This window comes from Macaca fascicularis, chromosome 1 (assembly GCF_037993035.2).
Source record: "Macaca fascicularis isolate 582-1 chromosome 1, T2T-MFA8v1.1".
In the NCBI taxonomy this organism is placed as follows: Eukaryota; Metazoa; Chordata; class Mammalia; order Primates; family Cercopithecidae; genus Macaca; species Macaca fascicularis.
Window position 1 is genome coordinate 147822981 of NC_088375.1, and position 21104 is coordinate 147844084.

General features: G+C 37.7%; 1 non-coding gene across 5 annotated transcripts in view; it reads left to right on the plus strand.

Moving 5' to 3' along the window:
• Positions 1–21104, plus strand: part of SELENOF (selenoprotein F) — a 49567-nt gene that overhangs the window by 2898 nt on the left and 25565 nt on the right. For all 5 annotated transcript variants that reach the window (XR_006691175.3, XR_012418070.1, XR_012418074.1 and 2 more), the window contains exon 2: positions 7843–8010. This is a non-coding gene — a transcript (selenoprotein F). The remainder of the gene's footprint in view (positions 1–7842; positions 8011–21104) is intronic.

Sequence of the window (21104 nt, forward strand, 5' to 3'; positions counted from 1 at the left end):
CTTCCCAGCTTCTCATTCTCTGCTCCCTTTCTCCTACCCTACAACAAAAAAATATGGCTATCTTCTACTTACTCTCTTTCTGTTCTTAGCAGAGAAATCACTTCCTCCAACAAAGCTTTGCTATACCCCAGGTTTGGATTAAGAGTCTTTCTATGTGCTCCAATGGTGATCAGTATTTATTTTCTGAGATACTTTCCATAGTTTTCTTTAATGATTTCTTGTTCTTTGGCATTCTCCTACCCACCCCCAAAGGGAAGTACCCTGTCTTTCCTGTTGACTGTTTTATCTCTAGTGATATATATACAGAGTAATACAATACTTGATGTATAAGTGAAATGTTTGATTAATTAATTAGAGAACCCACAAGCAAAGGTGTGAAAACCTGGAAGTATGAAATCTGTTTGGAAACTATTATCAGCTTCAGTAAGCTTCATAGAGCTCTATTATCAGTGATCCCAACTGGAGGTGTGTAGATGAAAATTGTTGGAAGGAGGAGAGGTTAAAAAATGCACATGCTTGGACTTTGCCTTAGATATGATTCAAAAATTTGTGGTAGCTGTGCAACTCTAGCTAGTAAGTAAATGTTAGACTGAAACCTTTTTTTTTTTTTTTTTTTTTTTTTGAGACGGAGTCTCACTCTGTTGCTAGGCTGGAGTGCAATGGCGCCATCTCGGCTCACTGCAACCTCCACCTCCCAGGTTCAAGTGAATCTCCTGCCTCAGCCTCCCAAGTAGCTGGGATTACAGGTGCATGTCACCACGCCCAGCTAATTTTTGTATTTTTAGTAGGGACGGGGTTTCACCATATTGGCCAGGATGGTCTTGATCTCTTGACCTCATGATCCACCTGCCTCAGCCTCCCAAAGTGCTGGGATTACAGGCGTGAGCCACCGCGCCCGGCCAGACTGAAACCTTTTGAGGCAGGAATCAACTTATCCATTTTTTTGTGAATGTGACCCCCACAGGATGGAACATCCTAACTTACAACACAGTAAGCCATCAAATGAAACTATTGGGTTATCAGCCACAGCCACACCATTCCACCAAATATTCCCAAAGACAGCCATCATATGCAGCCTTTCTCTCTCAAACTCTGCCTATTGAATTCATACTCATGATGTATAATTTAGTGGAAAGTACACTACTTTTAATGAAATGTATTTTTTAGTTTTATCTTCTAATAACTAAGGTAAATTATTTACTCTTGGCCTTTGTTTCTTTATCTCTTTCTCCCTGAACTAAGATGTTTCAATAGAATGCAAAACTTAACTCACATTCCACTTCCAGACTTGCAAAGTTACATGTAATTTCTCCCTTGCATGTTGTATCACCATACTTTGTTTTTGTTTTTGTTTTTGTTTTTTTTGAGACTGAGTCTCACATTGTCGCCTGGGATGAAGTGCATTGGTGCAATCTCTGCCTCCCAGGTTCAAGCGACTCTCCTGCCTCGGCCTCCCGAGTAGCTAGGATTATAGGCACACACCCCCATGCCTGGCTAATTTTTTGTATATTTAGTGGAGACGGGATTTCACCATGTTGGCCAGGCTGGTCTCGAACTCCTGACCTCATGATCGCCTGCCTCAGCCTCCCAAAGTGCTGGGATTACTGGCTTGAGCCACTACCCCTGGCCTTGTATCATCATACTTTATACTGTATTATGCAAATCCACACGGTCTTAGCCAAATCATAGCTCTGTGTGTGTGTCTCAGTATCCCTCCACTCCTCCTGTCCCTGTGCCAATTAGAATGTAGCCAAAGGGAATACAGGAACCATTTTTATTTTATATTCCCTTCATTGTGTCTCGTATGTATTTGTTCATTTAAATCCTTCTGAAGTGTAAATGGCCCCAGTTTGTCTGTGTTGTTGCTTCGTGCCACCAAAGTCAACAGGATATTTGCAATTAGTGTAGAGCAGTGAGGAAGCCCAACCATCTCAAAAATACAAAAATTACTCAGAAAAGAGAGAGTGCTGGACAATTCACCCTTATTGAACTGTTACAACTTCCCTAAGGTTTATTCATGTCTCTTCTGTAGTAACTAGTGCTTTTAAGAAAGCAAGAAAAACCTTGAAAATGAAAAGGGGTATAGATAATTGTTGAAAAAACACTAAGAAGTTGGAAACTGCATGTCACAGTTGGCCCAAGGGGAAAAAAAGATCAGGTGGCATAAGAAGTTGGCAGTAGTGAAATCTTTGGAAGCTCCCACAGGAATTAAAAGGGGATGAGGGAACAATTTCTTGACACTTTGAGATTGAGATACTGCTATGGATAAAACTGTCATTGGGACTGCACTCATATTTTGTTAATTGATACCTCTGAGTTTCTTATACTAGACAAGTTGACTTTTTACCATTAACTACTCCTCTGAATAGCTTTAATTTCAAGTTAATAACTGCATATTTGTCAATATTTCAATGAGATAACAACTGGATATAAAATGATTTAATCTGAAAATACATAGAGTATGCTTAAATAAGCAATAGAAAAGTGATACTTTAGTACAGTCTAAGGGAGTTGTTTACTAGCATTCCCCAGAACTAAGTGATGATATTCAATCCTTCATTCAGATCATATGTAATATTTTCTCATTCAAAAAGGCACTACACTAACAAGTGGTATAGAATGATAATTGTGTATCATTATTTCTGAGATACCCCCCACTCCATTTGTTCTCAGGTTAATATCTCGCTGGGTCTTTTAGATCACACAGTTATAATTATTGGTGCTTTTATTATTAGTGGTACATACAATAATGGTGTATCATGGATTCTGTGAAATATGGTAGTCAGTGGTTCGGGGCCTAGAGAGCATGCTAGAATTAGAATCTTGATGCTGTCATTTCTTGTTTCCTGTGTGGTCTTAGACAAATTACCTTAACTGTCCTAAACCTGTTTTTTTCTTTATGAAATGGTGATAACAATACCTGTTTCACAAGATGGTTAAGATTAGATGGAATAATAATGTAAAGTACTTAACAAGATATCTGCTGCTTTATAAGAGCTTGCTGTAATGGCCATGTTTCTGGTATTCATTTTCATAGAGTTCATTCTGTAATCCCATCTGTTTGCTTTTGTCTCAGATTTGAAGTTTGCTCAGAGAGTTATAAAGACCAGTGAAGAGATAATGAATATGTAGGTGTAAGTGTAACAAAATGTATAGCTATATCAGATTTTTAAGGTAATGGTATAGGAAAGTTAAGCCGGTTTCTCTGCTGCCAACTCTAATCTAGAAATAACTCATTAATACTAGAAAAATAAAACAATGAGTAATGCATGGAGAAGGAGGGAATAGAGCCTTTTTTTTTTTTTTTTTTTTTTTTGAGACTGTGTTTCACACTTGTCACTCAGGCTGAAGTGCAATGGCACAATCTCAACTCACTGCAACCTCCGCCTCCCGGGTTCAAACGATTCTCCTGCCTCAGCCTCCCAAGTAACCGAGATTACAGGTATGCGCCACCACCCCCGGCTAATTTTTTTGTATTATTAGTAGAGACAGGGTTTCACCGTGTTGGCGAGGCTAGTCTGAAACTCCTGACCTCAGGTGATCCACCTGCCTTGGCCTGCCAAAGCACTGAGATTAAAGGCGTGAGCCACCGCACCTAACCAAGCCACTTAATTTGTCAATTTTGCTTTGAAATAGAGAAAGCTAAATGGTTATCCTAGCCAGGAACCCTGTCCTTAGAATCTTTGTCTTTCTTTCAAGTGTGGCTAATTAATCTAAAATTTAATATTTGCTCTTAATGTGCAAATTTAAATGCCAATCAGTTACTTTTGGCAATAAAAGGATGGCAGGAGTAATATCAAACTCTCGTATATTAGCATTTACCTGCCAGGTACTTAAAAATACTTTCTGATGTCCTTAAATTCAAAACCTTAAGTCTGCAAAACCAGTGATAGAACAGCTAGAAAAAAGTGTTTACTTAAGAAACTCGATACCTTCTATCTCCCCTATACTTAATCTTTTATCCCATGTCTAGTATAGTGATAAAAACATTTATATAGTGTTTTGTAATTTTTAAGTGTGCTTTCACAGTGGAAGGTGAGCCTAATACCAACATGTATTCAGTACCTACTCTGTACTGGGCGGGATGCTAGATGTTTTCTGTGCACTTCTATAATCCTCAAAACTCCGTGAGATAAATGATAATACTCCCTGTTTAGAAGTAAGGTTGCTCTGTGATGGCATTAGAATCTAGATGTGTTAAGACTTTGAAATACATGATGTTTTGCATAGTCATGCTCAGTCAGTAGGTGCTCCGTAAATGCCAGAATAAAACCAAGTAGTATGATTGCATGATTATTCATTTGAGGTTCTTATTTTGTTGTTTAACGGTTTTGGTAACAGTTTTTTACGCTTGTTAAGGAGTTCACAATTTCCGGAGTTCACAATTTCCAAAATGATTTCAATTTCACTCTTTCTGCCTCTTTCAGTAACTATGGCTGCAAAACAGAATTACCCTAAAATTTAGTGGTGTAAAACAGTTTGTTATTTTGCTTTCAAATTCTGAGGGTTAGCAATTCTGACAGGGCACAGCAGGGATGGCTTCTCTGTTCTATGGTGTCTCAGACCTCAGTTGAAACATTAGGGCCTGAAATCTGAAGGTGGTTTACTCACATGTCTAGTAGCTGATACTGGTTGTCAGCTGGAGTTTTCAGTTGCTCTCTACATGGGCCCTTCCATGTTGTCTCTCTAGTATAGACTTCTATACAGCAGATTGGCTAAGTTCCAAAGCTGATGTTCCTAGAAAAAGAATGCTAGCCAGGCAGAGGCTGTTTGCTCTTTTACGACCTACCCTCAGAATCACATAACTTCCTTTAAACTCTGTTGTTCAAAACAGCCATGGCCCCTGCCCAGATTCAAGGGGAGGGTACATAGATCCAACTTCTCAGTGGAGGACTAACATTGTAAGAACATGTGAAATGATTTATACACATTGATGCAGCCTTTGATACATATTGATTGCCTTGTCTTTGGAAAACACATTCTGCTCATTGTTACATTTGATTTTCAAATTAACCTGTGAAATAGATGAGGCAGATCACTTTACTGATGGAGAAATTACCCAAAGTACTAGTGTAGTAGCAAGTGTCTTATAGTTAAACTAGAGAAATCAACCACACAAATTAACCAATAAAGTCTCAGATCCCTCCCACTAGGCTGGGATGTTTCATCTGTTTTGAAAAATATATACATATGACATTATTACAGAGATAGGATTAAAGATGTATAAAATATCAAATCAGCATTTTGGGTGAATATGCCAACAAGTACTCAAATTTTCTTTTCATTGGGAAATGCCACTGAATATTAATCTACCTCGTGAGTTTAGAAAAGGATTGACACAGTGCAACTGGTGGGCCAAATTCAGTCAACCCTGTTTTTGTAGAACGAATTAACATAAATAGCAAAATGAAACCAAGTTTCACTGGAACACAGACACACTCATTCATTCATTCATTCGTGTGTTATCTGTGACTAGTTCTTGCACTGCCATAGCTGAGTTGAATAGATGTACAGAAACCATATAGCCACAAAAGCCTAACATAATTATCTGGCCCTTTGCATAAAGTTTGCAGACCCTTGGTCTAGAAGATCAATCAGTTGCAGTCAATCTGAAATTTTCCCTACCTGAAGCTGTGGCTTTGTCCAATTTATGTATTCAGCAGGTATATGAAAACTGTCAGAAGTGAGGGAAAGACAGAGAAACAACTTAATGCTTGCCATCAGAAGAGTTCATAGTATTGTTGAGGAGTCATATTTACATAGTACAGCGTCATGAACAGTACTGTTTTACAACTGTGCACAACTTTCTCGAAGAATAAAGAGAAATGGTGCCATTTTATTGAGATACTGAATACCTTAGGAAGAATAGATTTAAGAAAAAAGTAAGTTTCACTGTTGCAGATTTTGAACTTGCAATGCTTATTCAACACCTAAATGTGATGTTGAGTGGACTGTTGGCTTTGGAAGCCTGACATTCAAGAAAAAATATTTAAGAGTTTTCAATAAATGCTTATCTGAAGCCATGGATAAATATGCAGTAATAAATAGAAGGCATGTAAAACTAAGAGAGAGCCAAAAACAGAACTGTGGGAAACAATAGCATTTAAGAGATGCAGAGAAGAGAAAAGAAAAGGAGGACAAGCTTTTGGACGGGGTAGTTGAAGCAGAACAGTTTTGAATACCTTTGCATTTGGTAATTTTGGGCAAATTTTGTGGAGTAGTAGGAGCAGAAACCAGGCTATATTAATGAGTTTGGGGAGTTAGGAAAAAATAATAGAAACCAAGCTGTAGTAACAATTCAGAAATGACAGAACATGGGAAGAGCAGTTAGGACCATAGGGCTTAAATATACCTAAAGGTTGAGGTATTGATGAAATGAAGTATCTGTGAAGATAGAGAAGATAGAATCCAAAGAGCAAGTAGAGGGATTGGCCTCAGACAAATGGAGGTATACCACATTCACTGATACATAAAAAAGAATGGATGAGGGAAGAGAATATTGTTGAAAGCCTGCTTTTGTCAGCCATTCTGATTGATTAAATCATCTCTGATTAAATATAATGATTTATTTATTTTTTTTTTTATTTTTTATTTTTTTTTTTTTTGAGACGGAGTCTCGCTCTGCCGCCCAGGCTGGAGTGCAGTGGCCGGATCTCAGCTCACTGCAAGCTCCGCCTCCCGGGTTCACGCCGTTCTCCTGCCTCAGCCTCCCGAGTAGTTGGGACTACAGGCGCCCGCCACCGCGCCTGGCTAGTTTTTTGTATTTTTTAGTAGAGACGGGGTTTCACCGTGTTAGCCAGGATGGTCTCGATCTCCTGACCTCGTGATCCGCCCATCTCGGCCTCCCAAAGTGCTGGGATTACAGGGTTGAGCCACCGCGCCCGGCCAAATGTAATGATTTATATAAAGTAACCATAGCAATCTGTTTTATGTAGGAAGTATTGCCCCTTACTTTATGAGTGAGGAAAGCTTGGGGAGGATAGTTTGCCCAGGGTCACACATCTTGTAAGTGGTGGCACTATTACCTAAAATCAAAAGCTTGAATTCTGGCATGCTGTTGCCTACACCATCCCCTTTCCTGTCCTTCTTCTGCTGAATGTGACTGTAGATAAACCCTATAGTTAATCTTACTCCATAGACCCTTATGAACAGATGTTGAGTTCTTAAAATGAAACTAAAATTATTTTTTCTTATAAGAAAATTCCTTTTTAAAACAATAAATCTTTAAGAAAATATTTATGTAATAAACATCATGAACAATGATATATCTTTTCTTGTTAATCCATGTTTTAGCTAAGCTGAAAGATGATAGATGTTTAAGAAAAAAAGCTTGTAGGGGAGGTGGGAGAAACCAGACTGTTGTGTAAGGCTACAGAGTTTAAAAAAGAATTTATTGCTGGGTGCGGTGGCTCATGCCTGTAATCCCAACACTTTGGGAGGCTGAGGAGGTGGGCGGATCACGAGGTCAAGAGATCAAGACCATCCTGGCCAACATGGTGAAACCCCGTCTCTACTAAAAATACAAAAATTAGCTAGGTGTGGTGGCGTGCGCCTGTAATCCCAGCTACTCAGGAGGCTGAGGCAGGAGAATCGCTTGAACCCAGGAGGCAGAGGTTGCAGTGAGCCGAGATTGCACCACTGCCCTCCAGCCTGGTGACAACAGCAAGACTCCCATTTCAAAAAAAAAATTAAATTAAAATTTAAAAGAATGTATCTCCGAAAGAAACATTTCAGTAACTTGTCTTCAATGTGTTAGTTTTTGACAACCCCATGTTCTCTTTTGGGGAAACTTTGTAATATAAACATGGAATTGTGTTTTATTTCCCCATTTTTTATTTTCAGGTTTCTGCTTTTGGGGCAGAGTTTTCATCAGAGGCATGCAGAGAGTTAGGCTTTTCTAGCAACTTGCTCTGCAGCTCTTGTGATCTTCTCGGACAGTTCAACCTGCTTCAGCTGGATCCTGATTGCAGAGGATGCTGTCAGGAGGAAGCACAATTTGAAACCAAAAAGGTACTGTTTTCTAGTATATTCCTTCCATTGGATGGTTTAGTTGAGATAAGGTAAAATGTAAGTTGCTTAATCAATTTAAGTGTAAAGAAGCCTCTTGCTTTTACACTTTTTAGTAAAACTCAACTGATTTCTTGTCTGGCCTATTAGATCAATCAAAGCAAATATGAAGGAAAAGTATGGTTGCATACCAGGATCCCATTCCACCATGATTGTCAAGCAAAGGGGAAGTAGAATCCCTATAACGTGCTTGGATCTTATAGTTCTCCAGTCTTCCTAACTTCTGGCCAAATGAAGCCAAAAAATAATAGGTGCCTTTGTTCATTTGTAGTAAGAACCCAGTGTTGGATGAAACTTGAAATGAAAGTAAAGCACATAATACCTGGCACTTAATTGTCTACAATAAATTATAACATTAAATCTGGTTAAAAAGTGTATGGACTGTTACTTTACACACCTATTGCTAGTAATTTGAGACACCTACCTTCACCTTTAACATGTGAAAACAGAAGGATAGGTAGTCCAGTCTCTCCAAGTGAACCTACTGTGTTTAAAACCTGCTGTTCAAACAAATTAATAGTGAACTTGCTCATCTTTTAAATATTTTCATCAAAACCCTTCGATCTATTTAAATTATAAAGTAGACTGTAAAGGTCATTTGTGATATCCAATTAAAACTAAATTGGTAAGATGCCTGTGTTTGTGGTGAGAAAAAATGTTAGCATATTTCTGTTGTTTCCTTCTAAATACTGTCTTTGACTTGTACATGCTGAATTCTATTTGAAGTACTAAGGTTTGTAAAGCATTCAGACATAATGATATGTTATTATTATTGGTAGTAAAGGTTTATTTTTAACAGTAAGTACATTTTCGGAATTCTAAAAGAAAAACAAGCAGGCAAGCTTTGAAATGTTAGTATGCAGCCAAAATTTAACCCTTGATTTCTCTATATCTGAACCTGAAATTCCAAGTATCTCAAAAATGGCTTGCAAAGCCTTACATGTTTTTCACTTTACTGGTTCACATACACCAGTAAAACATTTTAGTGTTTAGAAGATTTCTTTATGCGTAAGTTAGTCTTTTTATTGCACGTAAATAAAATCTAAACAAGTTTTTTAAACTTGATTTTAAATAGATTAAGACATACAACTTAACTAGTTTGGTAGACCTTTTGCTGCCCCTCCGTTCTTTTTGCTGAGGTATTCACATGGGACAAATTGCTGAATAAATCTGTATGAGTCATTCTTTCCTTATCTTTAAGCTATTCTGTGGGTTGTACCATTACTCAACCAACATTCTTTTTCACTGAAACACCAAACTCAGAAGGACTGAAGAACAAAGGGCGTTTTATAATAAACAGTGTTTACTATATGCATCCCCTTGTGATTTGGGTAAATTGAGAGGTCTGCTCTTTGATAACAGATCTGCTGAAACCGTAAACCAAATGCTTGTAAAAGCTATTTTTACTTACTGCCTTTCCTTAGTAGTTCTTCACAATACCCCAGTTTTTTGGTATAAGTTTAGTAGAACCAAACTTGCACCACGCACTTCTAAAATTAATTATATTGCTACTCAGTTTTCATTATTAATGGAGCTATATGTTGTATCTTAACACATTTCAGCAGTTGCAGCTCAGCAATAACAGTAGATCTGCTGGTTAATATATGACCAACTAATTACAAGCTGGAGTGATTATCGTATCTAAGTACAAGTAAGCCTGTCTTAATGCATCTTTTACACTGAATCCAGTGTTTTTTACTTTGCTCCTAGCCCCTAATCTCTAAGATGTAGTTTTTATTAGCATCGACTAGCACTCTTTGCACAAAACTGGTGATTTTTTTTTTACTTTTTTCAGTAAGACTAGTGAAACCAAAATAGCAAAAAACACTTAAAAAATATTACTGGAAATATAAAAGTATGGCATGTTGGGGCAATCCTCCCATTTAGATGCAAACCACATGCAAGTATAGAAATAGTGCTAGATTTAATCTATGCAGTATTGTTCTCTGGATTTTTGGTACACGATCGTGGATTATACAACATATATACTTTTCTGTGTCACTCAACTCTAGCTTAAGGCTTAATTTAAAATCACAGTTTAATTTAGTTGTCAATAAAAGTAAAAGTCTAATATGTAGACTAGTGCCTTACATTAAAAATACTTAAGTCTGGGCAACGTGGTGAAACCCCGTCTCTACAAAAAATACAAAAATTAGCCACGTGTGGTGGTGTACACCTATAGTCCCAGCTACTCAGGAGGCTTAGGTGGAAGGATAGCTTGAGCCTGGGAGGCGGAGGTTGCAGTGAGCTGAGGTCATGCCACTGCACTCCAGCCTGAGCAGGAGAGGGAGACCCTGTCTCGTAAAAGATGTATATATTTAAACATAGCTCTGTGCATGTGGAATCATTGTGAGTATAAATTCTTTAAAAAGTCAGGTTGGGTGCAGTGGCTCATTCGTGTAATCTCAGCACTTTGGGAGGCCGAGGCTGGCGGATCACGAGGTCAGGAGATTGAGACCATCCTGGCTAACACCGTGAAACCCCATCTCTACTAAAAATACAAAAAATTAGCTGGGTGTGGTGGCACGCACCTGTAGTCCCAGCTACTCGGGAGAATCACTTGAACCCTGGAAGCAGAGGTTACCGTGAGCCCATATGGCACCACTGCACTCCAACCTGGGCAACAGAGCGAGATTCTGTCTCAAAAAAAAAGAAGAAGAAGAGAAAGTTGTAGTTTATATAGAATGCTTTAGCTATTTGTATATAATTTTAAAATGTTACTAGGACATTCATTTTTGGTTCTTAATTAGTTGGATGCTTTATATAGGTCTATCCAAGGATGAGACTCATTTTTACTAATGGTCACTTTTTTAACAAAGTGAATTTAGCCTTTGGTAGCCAGAAGCATAAAATTTTTGCCATAAATTATTCCCAATAAAAGCAGAAAATGACTTTGAAACCCTTTGTCATTCTGCTGATTGATTTCCACTATTTTTATTTGGTCTCCCTCCCCTTGAGTTTTGATCATAAAAGACCTACTCAGCATCTCAAATACAAGCTAGAATGAGATTTTTGGTAAGTTATTTTACTACTGTTTTAAATAGCTTTGCTTACAACCCAGGTATAGTTTACAGACATTGGTAAGGATGTTGACTTATTGTAAAAATCATAACTAATTTGTAGCTTGAAGAAAATGTAAACTAATGAAACAAAAATTACTTAAATTTTAGTACTGTTTTTATACAGTTAGTATTTACTAAGGAATATAAGTGACTACAGCTTTATATATTGAGTCTTAAGATAGAAGGGTAAAGATACCCAGTCCAGTTGAGTATAACTCTTCCCATTGATCTTGTATTTGAACTTCCTTGTCCAACATTTTAGCTGGTTTAGGGAAAGTAGTTAATCTTTTGACTCTTGGACTCCACAATTGAGCAGCAACCTGAGAGGAAGGAGCAGCTAAAAATCGGAGACTGACAGGCTCTTGCAGCCTCTTTTTTGCTTTTGCTTATTCTTTGTCTCACTACTGGCTTTCAAAAAATATTTTTGACAAGGATTGCTATTTGTCCTAGTTGGATCACTAACCAGTTATTAGCTAGGGTTGTGGAATAACGCAAGAACCTATTAGCTGCACAGTAGCTGTGTAGCATGGTGTATTGGAAAGCAGACAGATAAAGCAGTTCTCAGGTAAAGAGCAGAGGTAGGTACTAGGTAAGCCCCTAGATATTTTATATCTTTATTCCTCAATTACTAGAGTAAACCACCTTTACATTAGATGATTTAGAAGATTTAGCTCAGCTTTCCCATCTTCTTAGACTTCTCCCCAACCTTACACACCACCACTATCACTCCCAGGTTATGTTAGCTACACTTTTGTATTCCCAAAGCACTTAGGGATACTTTGATTTACACTATATCTTATCTGTTGTTTTGCTTTTCTTTCTCTCCCAAAAAGTAACGCTCTTTGATTTTACCCCCCACCACCAGTACAGAGTTTCACTCTTATTGCCCAGGTTGGAGTGCAATGGCACAATCTCAGCTCACTGCAACCTCCACTTCCTGGGTTCAAGCAGTTCTACCTCAGCCTCCTGAGTAGCTGGGATTACAGGAACCGGCCACCACGCCCAGATCATTTTTTGTATTTTTAGTAGAGACAGGGTTTCATCATGTTGGCCAGGCTGGTCTCAAACTCCTGACCTCAGGTGATCCACCCAACTCGGCCTCCCAAAGTGCTAGAATTACAGGCGTGACCCACCATGCCCAGCCTACTCTTTGATTTTTTTAAATGTTTATAAATCTCCAGCCTTTAGCACACAGTATTTCATAAGTTCTTGCCCTTGAATAAGGCTGTTTTTACTAAGAACAAGTTGGAAAAGGTGATTTTTTAAAAGCTATATTGAAAATATACTTAACTTTGTAGCTACTTGATAAATATATTTTTCATATATTTCACTTATATCCGGAAATCTATTTTTATAAAACTAAAAGAATAAGGAAACTTGTCTCCATGTTGGCAGTTATCCACTGGTAACACTCTTTGGTTATAATTATCTAACTACAAATATAGATCTCCCATTTCTACATTTTACTTACAAGGATGCCATAAGCATCCCAAATCTATCTAAAAAGAGATAATGTTAATTATTTAGCACAACTTTTTAGTGATTCCAATGTGACCACTCACCTTAATAGATAATTTTTCAAAGTGTACATGACCATGAGATTAAAATTGTTTCCTGGGATTTTCTTGGGATACATATAAATATTTTTCTGTTAGAATTTTTGAACTACTTACTATTTTCTAAGATGTGTGGTATTTTAGTGGGTTAAATAAGTGGGTTATTTTTCTCATCTTTTTATAATCTTGCAAATTCTGTGATCTTGAACTTGCTTATGGCTGCTAGGTACTTTTTTTTTAAATTATTTCCTTACTCAAGGTTCTTAATAACAATGATTTCAGCTGCTTTCAGACATTATTTTAGAACTTTTTTCTCCCTAACTATATCTGCCCCTCCCTTCTCCCCTTTTTTCTTTGAGACAAAGTTTTGCTCTTTGCCCAGGCTGGAATGCAATGGCAATATCTCAGCTCACTGCAACCTCCGGGTTCAAGCAATTCTCCTGTGGGTTCAAGCAGTTCTGCCTCAGCCTCCCGAGCAGCTGGAATTCCAGTTGCCTGCCACCACACCCAGCTAGTTTTTTTATTTTTAGTAGAGACGGGGTTTCACCAACTTGGACAGGCTGACCTCAGGTGATCCACTCCCCTCAGCCTCCCAAAGTACTGGGATTACAGGCGTGAGCCCCCGTGCCTAGCCTATATCCCCCTATTTCTTTAGTTAGTACCTTTTCTTTTTTAGATCTTGGTTTCCCAAGGTCCTTGTGGTTTCTTTCTTCCTCCTTCAAAATATTTTGATTTAATTGGTTTTAGCATTTTTAGTCTTTTGTGTTTACACTTGCCTTATTTCTGAACTACTATTCTGAAGGTCAAGCTTGTACCAAACCGGAGCACCTCTGGAGATAAGAATTCACTTAGTTGAGTTACTTATCTTTGTGAAATAATAAACAAATTATTTCCACCTAATTTATTGTTCAGTCTTGATTAAAATACAAAGAAGTTTAGACTAGTGGTTAAGATATACTATAGAACCAGACTGCCTAGATTCAGATATTCTCTGCTACTCAGTGAGTGTTCTTGGACAAATTACCTGATTACTGTGTGTCTGTTTTTATAACTATAAATTGGGGATAATTATAGTTCCTGTCTCCTAGGGTGATTATGAGGATTAAATAAGTTAATATGCATACATTGCTTAAAATTGTGCCTAGTGTATAACAAGTAGTAGGTAAATACTTGCTGCAGGTGGTGATGACAGCAGCAGCAGTAATAGTAGTAATAGTAATCTGGTTTGCTGATGATAAAAGCAAGAAAGAATAGGAAATTTGGAGAACTCAGAATAGCATGATAATAATTGCTATTGACAACGTAGGGTAAAAGAAAATAGATATGAAATATAAATGATCAGATTTGCCAGTGATAAAAATTTGGAGCAGTGTTTTCTATTATTCCACTTTCAAGTTCTCCTGGATTAGTTGAATCAAGAGGAAATATCTTCTTGCAGAATTAGTATGAAAATTTTTACTATTTATAACTACTTGTGTGAAACAAAATACAGAAATAAATTATGTCAAACATAATCCTAGTTTCAAATTTTTAAGTCCTTTCAATTGACGTATTTTAAGAGGAAAATACTACAAATTTTCCACTTTATAAATGTGTGCCATTTTGATCACATTAAAATGTATGAAAGATTGCATTTGGAGGAAAAAAGGTTGTGCTAATAAAAAAATTTCTCAAGACCATTGTTAAAGTGGAGCTTAATTTTCTCTAGTTTTTTGTTTGTTCGTTTGTTTGTTGTTGTTGTTGTTGTTTTAGAAATAGGGTCTCCCTCTGTTGCCCAGGCTGGAATGTAGTAGTGCAGTCATAGCTCACAGCAGCCTCCAACTCCAGGGCTCAGGTGATGCTCCCGCCTCAGCCTACCAGGTAGCTGGGATTATTGACATGCGTCATCACCCCCAGCTAATTCTCTATTTTTGTAGAGACAAGGTCTCACCATGTTGCCCAAGCTGGTCTTGAACTCCTGGCCTCAAGCTCTCCTCCCCCATGGGCCTCCCAAATCACTGGGATTACAAGCATAGGCCAACACACCCAGTTGTCAAGGTGGAGCTCAATTTTCTGTGACAAACCTAGTCAGAAAATTGAAGGAGACTCATATTTTAAAGTCAGTTTAGAAAAAAATATTTATTGGTTTTCACTATTCAGATGACAGATCAGGAGGAAACAATGATATTTTTAAAATTAGAAGTAACATTATAGCAGAAAATAAATTGAGCTATATGTTTGTAATATAAAAATAATTACTTTATTAGAAAAAGCAAAACAAGCTATCAAACTAATCGCAATTATTTCAAATTTTTCTACTAACATTCTTCTCTTACTTATTTATATGTGTAAACCTATCACCTGGTAACAGATTTCAAAGGTTTAAGAAAAATTGGGAAGAGAAAAGCTTAAAAGTAATATTAAAAAAAAAAAAAAAGACTTCCAGGTTGAGAAGAGATTTATCTGAGTTTTAAAACATCTTGGTCCCCTTCACAAAATACCAGTAGAAGCATATGCTGCAGATCAGCAAATCATGCCATTACTTTTTCTGGCAAATAATTCAACAGGTCAGGGATTTGATAAAAGCCTTTTGTTTTCATTTAAAGATCTACTTTTCAGATAATAGGAAAATAACAAAAATCCTTATCTTCAATATTAATCTTATTATACTAGAATTGAATAAGTGGATCTAAGCAGTGTATAACATAAATTTATGAATATAATTGGATGCCCTCCACTTCCCATTCCATTACCTAGTTGGAACTGGACTAATTTTAAGTCACCTGCTTTATATAGTAGCATTATCATTTTTTATGTGTATTACACTCTGCCTTGATACTTGCATGCACTCCAACAGGCCAGAGACAGTGCAGAAGTAATATTAATTAACATGTATACCTCATTAGAAGTTTATCTCTTTTTATAAGAATTGTTGAGAGAGTTTAATTTTCTATTTATTTATTTATTTATGAGACGGAGTCTTGCTCTGTCACCAGGCTGTATAGTACAGTGGTGCAATCTTGGCTCCCTGCAACCTCCGCCTCCCGGCTTCAAGCGATTCCCCTGCCTTAGCCTCCTGAGTAGCTGGGACTACCGTCCCCGGCTACTTTTTTTTTTTTTTTTTTTTTTTTAGTATTTTAGTAGAGACTAAATACACCTCACCATGTTGGCCAGGATGGTCTCAATCTCCTGACTTCGTGATCTACCCACCTCAGGCTCCCAAAGTGCTGGGATTATGGGTGGCGTGAGCCACCATACCCCGGCCGAGAGTTTAATTTTCATCTCAGCTTCTTTACTTCCTGACTTTGTGATTGGGCTAGCAAATAACCCCAGGAGCTTCAGTTTTGTTATAATAATTACATTGCCTTACCTTAGTGTTTATTTTACACTGGTTATATGCTAAGTGTTTTACCTGCATTATCTATTTAATCCTCACAACAACCCTATAATGTAAATACTATTATCCTTATTTAATAGAAGAGGAAACTAGGGTATAATCTGCCTACCGTTAGCTGGCAATTAGATGCCAAAACCTGGTTTTATCTCAAGTCTATTTGATTCTAGAGCCCCAAGTTTTTAAACTTCTATGCTATTTTACCTTTTATTTTGAAAATGTTAATAGTAAGACCTGCTTCACAGAGTTACTTTAAGAAGTTGGATGAGTTCCGTATAAAACACTGGGCTAGCTTTCTGAAGGCCCCTTTTGCCATTTATACTTAACAATATTAATAGAATTTCGTTACTAGTTTTTATTTAAAAGCACCAAATCCTTATTTCTCAGTTTACCACAGACTTTAATGGCTCCTGTCACTTGGTGTTTTTCAAGAATATGTCCCCAAATTGGGCTTTATTTAAGGCCCAGCGAGATAACATGTTATATAAATCACATAATTTTTCTTAATTCAGATAAAAACGCATCAAAACATTTAGTTGTTTTCAATTTTCATGGCTATTGTGTAGCCAGTTGCAGAGTAATTCATAAGTCAGCTTAAACAGCAGTATTCAAGACAATGGCAACTTTTAAGCTTCAGGCTGTCAGAAAGAGAATGCTACGGATGTGTAAAACATAGAAGGATGAAATGGAGGTTAAGCTAACTGTGCGTGAAATTGTAGTTGCTAAAGAAATTTCACAGTTGCTTAAAATAGCTTCACTTTTGTTGTGTGTCTGTAAGCATCAGTACATGGACTGATATCTTCAAAGCAAACAAAAATCTAAATGTCTTTAACATATTATTCTAATTATAATATAAAAGCGTTATTCCCAAAGAAGCTTTTTTTAAACATATGAATAATGTTTGGCAACAGTTCACATTCAATGTAAGGATCACTAAGACTCCTGAGTAGCAGTAATACTAAATAATAACATAGGCCAGTGGCGGTGGCTCACGCCTGTAATCCCAGCACTTTGGGAGACCCGGGAGGAGCAGATTATCTGAGGTCAGGAGCTTGAGACCAGCCTGGCCAACATGGTGAAACCCCATCTCTACTAAAAATACAAAAAAATTAGCTGGCCATGGTGGCAGGCTCCTGTAATCTCAGCTACTCCAGAGGCTGAGGCAGGAGAATCGCTTGAACCTGGGAGGTGGAGGTTGCAGTGAACCGAGATCACGCCACTGCACTCCAACCTGAGCAACAGAGTGAGACTCCATCTCAAGAAAAAAAAACTAAATAATAACATAAATGTTAATTAATTAAAATAATTAAGTAAAATAATTAAAAAATAAAAACCACTAACATTCATTAAGTTGTTATCTGAAAGTACTGTTCCAACCACTTTAAATGAATTAATTTATAGAACCTCACAACAACTCAGTAAATTCCATTATTATCTTTATTTCATAGTTGAGTCTTAGGCATAGAGATCTTACCTGAGGTCATACAGTGAATTAAGTGGCTATCAACGTATGTTTCATGTATTTGTATAACAGAAGTTTGAAAGTTTATTTTATGAAGTTATTTAATTGAACCCAAAATATTTAAAATTGTTTATATCTGCTTTTAATATGAAATATAAATGCAGTCAGTTCTTTTACATAATTACAAATTAGGATCAGATTCTATCTAAACATATTACAACTTTCTGCCACATTTGTAGATTATAATGCTCAAAACAAAAATAAACCCTTAAAATAATTCAGACTGCCTTAAAACTACATTTCCTAGACATAACCACCTCAGAATCAAAATAAACTTTCCATTTATACACTAAATATTTCTTCCTGGGATAAGATCAAAGAAAAATAAGACTCTTGTCTTCAAGGAGTAGAAAAAATAGGCATGGAAGCCGGGTGTGGTGGCTCATGCCTGTAATCCCAGCATTTTGGGAGGCTGAGGTGGGCGGATCACCTGAGGTTGGATGTTGGAGACCAGCCTGACCAACATGGAGAAACCCCCATCTCTACTAAAAATGCAAAATTAGCCAGGCGTGGTGGCGCATGCCTGTAATCTCAGCTACTCGGGAGGCTGAGGCAGGAGAATCGCTTGAACCCAGGAAGTAGAGGTTGCAGTGAGCCAAGATTGTGCCATTGCACTCCAGCCTGGGCAACAAGAATAAAACTCCATCTAAAAAAGAAAAAATAGGCATGGAAACTGGACTGCCAGAACACAGTCGATGTGATATTCTGTTTGTTGGATGAAAATGTAATATCTAATGTTACGAAGGTAACCACTAAAAGAATTAAAAATAAAATAAATGAAAGTTGGAAGGAAAGGAGAACTAATAGAGCTCTTAAAGTTGGTATCTCATGAACTATAGATACAACCATATTAATCTTTATGGAAGTGACCAACAGAACTAAAAACAGTTCAAATGTTAATGAGTAGACCAGGCATGATGGCTTACACCTGTAATCCCAACACTTTGGAAGGCAAAGGCGAGAGGATCACTTGAGGCCAGGAGTTTGAGACCAGCCTGGGCAAAATGGCAAGACCAAGACCTCCATCTCTACAAAAAATTTAAAAATATATATATAGCTGGGTGTGATGACACACACATGTGGTCCTAGCTATCTGGGAGGCTGAGGTTACCGAAGGATCACTTGAGCCCAGGAGGTCGAGGCTGCAGTGGATCCATGGTCACACCACTTCCCTCCAGCTTGGGTAACAGCGTGAGCTCTGTCTCCAAATGGAAAAAAAGAGTTATTAAGTGGAGGGTAGAAGCAGAGGAGATGTTTACTTGTTGTTTTATAACCCTTTTATACTGTTTTTTATTATGTCCACATGCACTGATTTTTTTAAAAGAATTCAATGAGATACATGCTATAAACAAAACGTGCATGTATGCTATGAAAGCTCTTAGAAGGAAGGCATAACCATTTGACAGGTCAGGTAAATATCACCACTTGCTTATACAGTAAGTTGGAAATGGTTGCGAGAGGGCCTTTTCTCTTGCAAAATGAAAAGTTAGTGGAAATGCACAGAGGTATGAGAGTATGGCCATCCAAGATAAATCAGATAGCTGGGTTATGATGAGAGAAGATGATGATTAGGTAAGCAGGGGCCAAATAATAGAGGGCCTTATATACCTTCATAAGAAGTTGAGCTTTATTCTATATGCAGGGGACAAAATTAAAGGATTACAAAGAGTAAACCGATATCAGATTTGTATTTTAATAACTTTCATTGGTGTGAACAGTAGTTGATAGGGCCGAGGGGAATACTTACGCCAGAAAAATAATTTAAATTGCCATTTTCCAGAGGCAAGATACAAGGGCTTAAACCAACACATTGGCTGCAAAAATGGAAAAGGGACAGATTTGAAATCAATTTAGGCAATAAATTTATTTCATTGGATTTATTACACTGAATTGGAGAGAAAAGGGGTAATTGGGGATGCTTCCTAGTGTTCTTATTTGAGAAACTGGTAACCTTAACACAAGAGAGCTACAGGAGACCAGCTAGTTACAAGATTATTGCCCATTAAGGCAGTAATGGATGGGAGAAGGGGCAGCAACAGAATAACTTTTAATAAAGTATACCCCTTGGCTGTAAATAGTTTTTTGTTTGTTTGTTTGCTTGCTTGCTTGTTTGTTTAGATGGAGTCTTGCTCTGTTGCCCAGACTGGAGTGCAGTGGCGCGATCTCAGCTCACTAGTACCTCACCTCCTAGGTTCAAGTGATTCTCCTGTCTCAGCCTCCCGAATAGTTGGGATTACAGGCACATGCCACCACACCCAGCTGATTTTTGTATTTTTAGTAAAGACAGGGTTTCACCATCTTGGCCAGGCTGGTCTTGAACTCCTGACCTCATGATCCACCCAGCTCCGCCTCCCAAAATGCTGGGATTACAGGCATGAGCCACCGCGCCCAGCCAGTAGTTTTATTTTTGAACAAAAAAGTTTTAATTTAAAAGGCCATGAATTTTATTTGGCTGCCATAATGAATTCTAAAATAGTATATTGACAGAGTAAAGCAAAAATTTTAAATGTATGGAATGGCCTCGTTTCTTTTTTTTTCTAGTTTTATATTGCTGCTCTTAAATGTTGTATAATATTGAAACTCTTGGATTATTATAGCTTTATTTTTGTATCTTTTTAAAGTTCAAATATATTAGATGATTACTATCTATAGGGAGATACCATAATTTAATTTGTTCTAGTAGTTTTGTTTCTTGTTGTTTTCAGATACTTATAATCTTTCTTAAAGATGATCATAACTGGCCGGACACACCTGTAATCCTAGCACTTTGGGAGGCCAAGGCGGGTGGATCACTTGAGGTCAGGATTTCAAGACTAGCCTGGCCAACATGGCAAAAATTAACCGGGCGTGGTGGCACAAGCCTGTAATCCCAGCTACTTGGGAGACTGAGGAAGGAAAATTGCTTGAACCCAGGAGGTGGAGGTTGCAGTGAGCCGAGATTGCACCACTGCACTGTAGCTTGCACAACGGGAGCGACACTCTGTCTCAAAAAAGAAAAAAGTTGATCTTAACTATTCTCTTTTTATGAGAAGTAGTGGTTGTTCAGTATTGGAGGGATAATATCAGCAGTAATGCAAAGAAATTATTTCTTCTGCCAGGGCACGGTGGCTCACACCTGTAATCCTACGCTTTGGGAGGCCAAGGCAGGAAGATCACTTTTGTCCAGGAGTTTGAGACCAACCTGGGCAACATGGCAAGACCCCATCGCTACAAAAAATTTTTTTTAAAAAATGATTTCTTCTGAAAGGCAGCCTTGCTTCCATGTATTATTAAGACCTTCATGTTCAGTTTTCCATTTTCTAAAATACTTTTAGTATTACCAAGGGGCTAGCTGGTTTTATTTAAAACCACTTCTTATGGTATTCAAGCTTTGAGGGCTTTTTTTTGTTGTTGTTGTTGTTGTTGTTGTTTTTGAGATGGAGTCTCACTCTGTTGCCCAGGCTGGAGGAGTGTAGTGGCGTGATCTCAGCTCACTGCGACCACCACCTCCTGGGTTCAAGTGATTCTCCCACCTCAGCCTGCCC